Below are 8,132 nucleotides of genomic sequence, written 5' to 3' on the forward strand. Positions count from 1 at the left end.
CAGCAAGTCTGAAAACTCACAAGGTCACGTCTACATAATGATAGTAGTAGGATCTAGGTTCAAAAATTATATTGTGCCCATGTTGCCTATTCTCACTCTATTACAAAATAATGTAACTGAAACAGATAAACAGATTTTTATCTGTGGGTTCCTGGAATTAGAAGAGTTTGGTACCTAATCACACTCACAAGTAGATAAATTCAGCAGAAACACATATTCACTTCCATTGCAGTTCAGAGGCATAAAGACCATGTCAACCCTGATTTCTCTCTCTGTGATCTGTTTTCCCTCAGAGGCCTCTACTCCCAAGAGGCAGCTGAAAGAAAGAAAACTAAATTTACCCAATTCAGTCATCTTAACTTGAGTTAATAATGTTAAACCACTCTTTAAGTAATTCATCTCTTCGCAATACAAGTATTTTCTTTCAGATTTCTATCTCTTCCTTTTCGAGAGGGGGCAATGACTTAGGCAATCTCTTGTCAGCAAAAGAGATTCAGGCTGAGACCCACATGGAGTCCTTTGTGTCCTCCAGGATCTTGGCTGTGGAGGGCCTTGGACTTGTCAGCTCTCTGGTCTGGTGAGGTATGACTGACAGTATTACGCTCCCTGTGTGTCATGTGCTGGCAGCCACTGCTGCAGATATTTGTCCTGGGTCTTCACGTTCCTATCTGCAGTAGCTCCATCATGGACCTGCAGGTTTTACAAACTACCTACTGTCCCTCTTATCACATCTGCCTCCCTCACAGGGGATGCAGGGACTCCCAGAGCCTCGGACAAGTAAAGGCCTAGAGGAATGAACATGAGTATCTACCTGCCTCTGGCCATACCACCTCGGACCCACGTTTACACCACATTGGATCCAGAGAATTTTCCCAGGGGTTTGCAGCCTCAATGACACAGTTCCCATGGAATTATGCCACTTGCCACAGTGTTTCCCAGCTCTAACCTACAAGTATGGATGTTTCTGAAAACCCTCAACTTAAAGTTTTGGTACTGAGTGGGAATAGAAGAAAGAAGTTTTGACCCTGAAACTACTTTATCTTATCTACCTTAGGAGAATAAGACTTATGACCTAATCCTCATAGGCAGATGGAATGTCTTCTCTGCAATATGAAAGGAAATCTATGGCTGGAGTCTATAATGTTTATTTCTTCATGTACTAAAAGAATTTAGAAGATTCATATCTCTCTTAAAAAAAGCTTAGATATCTAGATAATTGTTTTTCATCAAAATACTATTTTAAACATCATAAACTGAGTACAGCCATTAACTCTTTTATTCTCTTTGCATTCCTGCTATGTCAACTGTTAGTCTCCACATACAAACCCAAAGAGATGCCTTGCTTCTGACAGACTAGCGAGACAATCCTGAACACATTACAGAAAAAGAAAAAAAAAATGCCTTAAAATATGTCACAATATTAGATTCATTACATTGGAAAAGGAAATTGTAGGATTAGGGTGGAATTTATTTGAACTTGGAATCTACTATCTACCAATTTCTTCTGGACTTTCCACTAACTTCTTTTGAATTAAGAAAACCAAGCAAGCAGGGCTCACATCTTATCACTTCCCTATTATCTATGCATTTCTCAGGCCAAATCTGGAAATGAGTCTCTATGTAACATGAGTTATTCTTGAGAACATGTGACTGGGATGATACACTAATGATACAATGAAAAAAAAAAAAACAAATTTTAGCACTCAGTTTTTTGATGTGCGGAAGGATTCTATTAAAGTCCATCTATTAATTGTCTACATTTCTTTGATACTGTTCTTATAGAAATCTAGTCTCCTTAGTTTCTCATATGTCTATATTTTCTTTATCCATCACCTTCACCCTAAATTTGGCCCTTATAACCTATACTGGTCATACATGTTTTTCAGTCTGTTCAGTATGATTTCTGTATTAGTTATCAATAGCTCTGTCACTTTCACCACATGCTATTTGTCAGGAGCAGATTATTAAGTCCAGCCCACACTTAAGAGGGAAGGCAGGATTAAGCTCTACCTCTTGAAGGGAAGAGAATCACATAATTTGTGGTTATATTGTAAACCACAACACCTTCCTACAGGGAACTACTCTTCTGCCATAATAATGCATCTGACTTTCATAGTCCTGTCCTGGACCCAGGGGTTAACATGTGATTGGACTAAGCCGATGACCTTCATGCACTGGACAATGGTGGTCCATTCCAGGGTCGACTACTGAAGATCTTTCGCTCTTCAACCCAAGAGATACACCCACTCTTATCTGTCATAATCCCTTTATAAGTACACTCTCTGCTCTTCCGAATCTGTATATTTGTTCACCAGATTATCTCTGCCTGAAATACATTTCTAAATAATTTCCTCATCTTACTACATCTTCTTAATCTTTGTATATAAAATCCTGATACATCTTTGAGTTCTAGCTCAAAGGCTACCTCATGTTAAAGTTTTCTGTATTAAGAATATCTCGCTCCATTTTCCCATACTCTTACATTCTCTTAGCCTACCTTTTACTTCAGTCATTGCCTTAGCAACCAGCTTCACACAGGTATGACCTGATAGTACCTTCCCTTAGCTGTAACAGTTATCTTTTACTTTCTGTCCCAAGCTTCTCTGACACAGGACATCTATGGGAACCAATCTGACCGCTTACTCATGTGTAATCTGGAAGCATTAGGGAGTTAATGTCCCAATAGACAACTATTGATCAGTGGAGAGAGAATAGCTGTTATTAAGTTCTGATCTTTTTTGTCCCTCAAGCAGGCAGTTCTGGGGCACAACCTTCATGGCTCCACAAAAGGTCCAGGTAGAATCAAGCCAAGTTTTTACCAGTGGTGACCAATTCAAGAATGTAGTCTGGATTTAGCTTTTCCTCCTTAACTATTTCACTCTGCCTCATCTGCCACTCCTCTTCCCTGGGATTATTTCTGCCTACTTGCAGCCTCTGTTTCCAGGTGGATACCTTGAGTATGACATTCTCCCTGACAATCGATAGAAAACAATCACTTCTTTCTTCTCTATCAGAGTAGACCTTTTATGTTGCTCTTATTATGTCTCCCTGTACTTGTCTGTAAGATTCTTTAAAGTGGAAACTATGTGCAATTCATCTTCATAGCCGTGATGCCTACCCCAGGGTTTTCCACATCACAGGCTTTAAATCATTTCTTGAATGAAGACATAACTTTTAAATTCCTTAAAAGTAGATGACATAGTGGAATACATATGCATGTTGTCTGCAAAACCAGATAAGTATCTTCCTTGTGAAATGTGCCCCATAAACATTTGGTCAATGATACAAATCAAATTCAGATTATTTAAAATTAAATTCTTGAAGGAGATGCAAACTGTGCCAATCTGAGTTTTTGGAGGCCTCTCTTCTGGAAGATTATAGCCATAGATTTATGGGTAACTTTCAGGAATTTTATGGACTTATGAAGCCCAAAGCATCTTGGGAGGATCACCTGAGGCTGTATCTATATGACATCAGGAAAATAATAACTTAGCAAATAATCAGATTAATATAAAATGAAAAATATTATGTTAAAATAGAAAGCAGTCCCATCATTTCCCTTTGTCTTTATTTTATAATGTTCTGCGGAAATGAGGGACACTTCCTCGTAAAACATCCTATTTATCTATTGGTTGATCATTTCCTAAATTTCCACAAAGTTAGCAGTTTTCATTTTAAAGGATTATAAGGTATAGTTGTTCTCCCTGTTCCCACCTGACTTTTTTAAAATTAATTTCCCATGCATAACAACCAAAATATTTCTAAATGTACATCAAATCATATCATCACCCTGCTTAAAGCAGGGCATGTTAGAACAAACCCACCTCCTTACCTTGACCTAAACAACCCTGCGTGTTCTGACCCTTACTTGCCTATCCCACTTTCATACCATACTCAGTCTTGCTTACTGTGCTAGCCACAAGTCCTTTGTTCTCTAACATTCCACCTCTTTCTCATTTAAGGGTCTCCACCCTACTTCCCTCTATCTGGAGTGCTCTTCTATCTTGTTGTATGTCTGAGTCCTTATCATCTTCAGTTTCAACTCAGTGTTACCTCCTTAGGATAATTCTTCCCTGACAACCACGTCTAAAGAAACCAGACTTGACCACTTTTTTCATAGCACCTTTTACATGCTGACATTAAATTATATGTTCATTTGTTTATTATCAGGTTTCCTTGTCTCTCTCTGCCCCGACCAGGTCCACGTGAGCTAGGATCTTGTCTTCTGCATGCATTACTATATCCCTAGTGACCTGACCATAGTAGGTGGTATTCAATAAATCTCTGTTGAATGAATGAATGAGAAGAAGTCTAGCATGGTAGGAAAAGCATGGGGCTTTGGAGACAGACTGACTCACTTTGAATATCAGCCTGACTGCCCACTAGCTATCTACCATGGGCAACTTACTTGACCTCGCTGTGCCTCAGTAAAATGCAAATGATACAAGGACCAGTCTCCTAAAATTGTTGTAAATGTTAAATGCTAAAAAAGAAAAAAGATTAAATGCTTAGAACACAGTTCAGCATAATAAGCACTCAATAAGCATTAGTTATTATCAGGCAGGACGATTTTTCAAAAATGGAAAAAGAGCAACATAGTCTTATTTAATGAGATGAAAGCTGCCTGAATCTCTACCACTCATTTTTAAAGTGAGGGACTCTAGTATTTGGAGGGGAGAGAGGAAGAGAAGAGAGTCACAGTAGATATTCTTTGCTCTCTTATGTAGAAAGAGAAATTTTAAAACTTCTCCTTCATTTTGGTCCCTGAAAAAACTGGCCATGATCATGTGGTGACTTAGAAATGGCTAAGAAAAATGTCTAGGAGGCAGTGATTGACCTTCATGGAATATGGCACCATAATGACGTGAAAGATTCTCCGAAAGAAAGGGCAAGGTGGATAAATGCTAGAATTTCCTAACATTAACTCATGGAAAGATTGGGTAGTTTTCCAAAAGAGGCTTTGTACAGATGAAAAACACAATTTTAAACCAGAAGCAATGGATAAGCTAAACAGCAGGTGTTGAACAGCAAGATGAAATGAGTACTAGAAAATGACAGAGTCTATGAATCTGAGTTACAGTGTATACATTTTGAAATTCCAGGCACACACATACATACTCATTTAAAATGGTTGTGAATAGCATCAAAAAAAAATACTGTGAAGAAATTCACCAAGTTATGCCATGTCTGACACCAAGGAAGTGGTCCTCAAACTTGTGTGGACAAAAAAATCACATGGTGATATTACACAATTACAGACCTGGAGTCTTTAAAGCCAAAGAGTCTGATTCAGTAGGGTTGAGTGGGCCTAGAATCTGCATTTTAAAATCTTGTTCGATGATTAATTATATGACAAGCTGTATGAAGACTAAATTTAAATAACACTCTGTCCTAAAGATTTGTCAAACCAGTAGTTACGACAAATCAAGAAGGAACCTTCATAGGGTCATTCCACAGGAGAGTAAGACTCCTAGATTTTAGACTGTATGGAAAGAACGGAGTGAATCATTGAAAATACAAATGCCATTAGTTATGATCTGAAAACCTGGTAAGCAACATTTGTTGTATTAACTGTTAACCAGAAAAAGTTGAAACATTTTAGAGAATGCAAGCTCTGTATAATCAAAAAGTTTAGGGAAAAGGAATCTTACAAAGAAAAGAAGACAACATTTCATATATTTTATTCTTCCATTCTCCCTAATTAATTCATTTCCAAATAGCTTAAATTATATCTGAAGTCAAATACCAGGCTGTCCCAACTGCTGACAAACACCTTAATTTTATACCGATAAATGCACATAATCAAGGGAAATACATTCCTATAGGAGCCTCAAGTGGCTTGAGCCAATTTGACTTTTAAAAAAGAATCTTCTTCCCATTGTGTGATTCCATCTATATGTTAAGTTCAGTGCCGAGCACAACAAATCTATGTTTTAGAGCTCAGGATTGTCCTCGCCCTTGGCGGAGGGGTAGTAGTGCCTGAGGATGGGGGTCTGGGGAGGATGAGGGGCTTTGGTGGCACTGATAGTGATCGGGGAGCTGGATGTACAAAAGTTTAAATTCACTGAGCTATATACTTAGGACATGTACTTTCTAAAATATTTTTTTTAAATTTTAGAATAGTTTTAGAATTACAGAAAGACTGGAGGTCATACAGAGATTTCCCCCATACTTCACATCCAGTTTCCCCTATTATTAAGATCTTACATTTGCCACAGTTTACTCACATTTCCTTAGTTTTAACTTATTGCCCTTTTTCTGTTCCAGGACTCCATCTAGGATTCCACATTGCATTTAGATGTCATGTTTCCTTAGCTGTGACCGTTTCTCAGAGTTTCCTTAGTTTTGATAACCTTGACAGTTTTGAAGAATACTGGTCAGGTATTTTGCAGGATGTCCATCAACTAGGATTTGTCTAATATTTTTCTCATGATTAGACTGGGTCATGGATTATAGGGAGGAAGTGCCAGTATCACATCATATCAAGAGTACATACCATCAACATGACATGTCACTAGATGTTGACCTTCATCACCTGCCTAAGATAGTGATTGTCAGATTTCTCCTCTGAAAAGTTCCTTTTTTTCTCTCCCTTTCTATACTGTGCTCTATGAAAGGAAGTCGCTGTGTGCAGCCCACACTTAATAAGTGGGAAGTTATTCACTACCTATCTGAGGTTGAAATACCTACATAAATTATTTAGAATTCTTCTGCACAGGAGATTTGTCCATGTTCCTCTGTTTATTCTATCATTTAGTTATATCAACAAGAACTCATAAATATATTATACTTTGAATTAAATATAATATTACTTTATGTATTATGTTGCTCAAATTGTTCCAACTTCGGCCTTTGTGAGCCATTTTAGTTGGTTTCTGTGTCTTTTTGTTTTGTTTTTGCTGCATTTGTTCATTTGCTTGTTTGTTTTGGTAAGCATTTCCTTCCTTTCTGGCACTACAAAATGCCCCAGGTTAATCTTATCTATTTTCTGCCCTCAGCCCAGAATCAGACATTCTGTTAAGGAGCAACTGGTTCTTTGTATAGGACAATGGTAACACCAAGGTCTGGGCGATGTGATTATAGCTACTAGCATGTTGTTGATTCTAAGCCCTCTCAGCTGACAGACCAAGAAAATACATGGATGTGTATACTAAGCCTGTGTATGTACATATATCTATACTTCTGTATGTCATCACCTATATCTATATTAAGCTGCATATAAATTAACACAGATGTAGCAAACTTGAATCCATTACTCCATGGATTCTTCTAGCATCTTCCCCTTACTTATCTGTAATCTCCCACTCCAACAATGAGAAACCTGGTTCCCACTGTATGCCATTCATTAATTTAATTGTTCAATTCCAGTATACAGTTGGCCCTCCATATGCACGGGATTCACACCCATGAATTCAAAATATTTCTCAGGTGAAAATACTTGAAAAAAGATTCCAGAAATTTCCAAAAACCCAAAACTTGAAATTGCCATGTGCCAGCAACTATTTATACAGCATTTACATTGTGTTTATACCTATTTACATAGTGTTTACATTGTGTTAAGTATTACAAGTAATTCAGAGATGATTTAAAGTATACAGGAGGTTGTCCATAGGTTATATGCAAATGCTATGCCATTTTCTATACGGGACTAAAGCATTCATAGGTTTTGGCATCCGTAGGGGTTCTTGGAACCAAGTCCCCCATGGACGGGGCAGGACAACTGTACATGTAGAGCATTATGAGGATTGTTAACAAGTTCTGCTGTGTGAAACGATTTTATCAACTAGTGAACAGTGCTTAGAAGCAATTTCTTTTGCCTTTAGTCCTACAGACTCCCCCCATTTCCAGAATTACTTCAATCAGCACCTTTTACTCCATCCCCTTCAGTGAGGTTGTTTGATAGATTTAGAAAATTTTGGCCACACTCTGCATTCTATCCTGTGGTATCTTTTTAAATCTTTTAAATGATTTTTTAAAAAATTTGCATACATAAAGGTTCACTCTGTGCTGTAAAGTTCTGTGGGTTCTAACAAATACATAGTTTCATTTGTCCATCATTACAGTATCATAGTGAACAGTTTTGCCTTCTCAAAATTCCCATCCTCTGTACTTCAAAGATTCATCCTTCCCCT

Source organism: Eubalaena glacialis, chromosome 12, assembly GCF_028564815.1.
Source record: "Eubalaena glacialis isolate mEubGla1 chromosome 12, mEubGla1.1.hap2.+ XY, whole genome shotgun sequence".
Taxonomy (NCBI): domain Eukaryota; kingdom Metazoa; phylum Chordata; class Mammalia; order Artiodactyla; family Balaenidae; genus Eubalaena; species Eubalaena glacialis.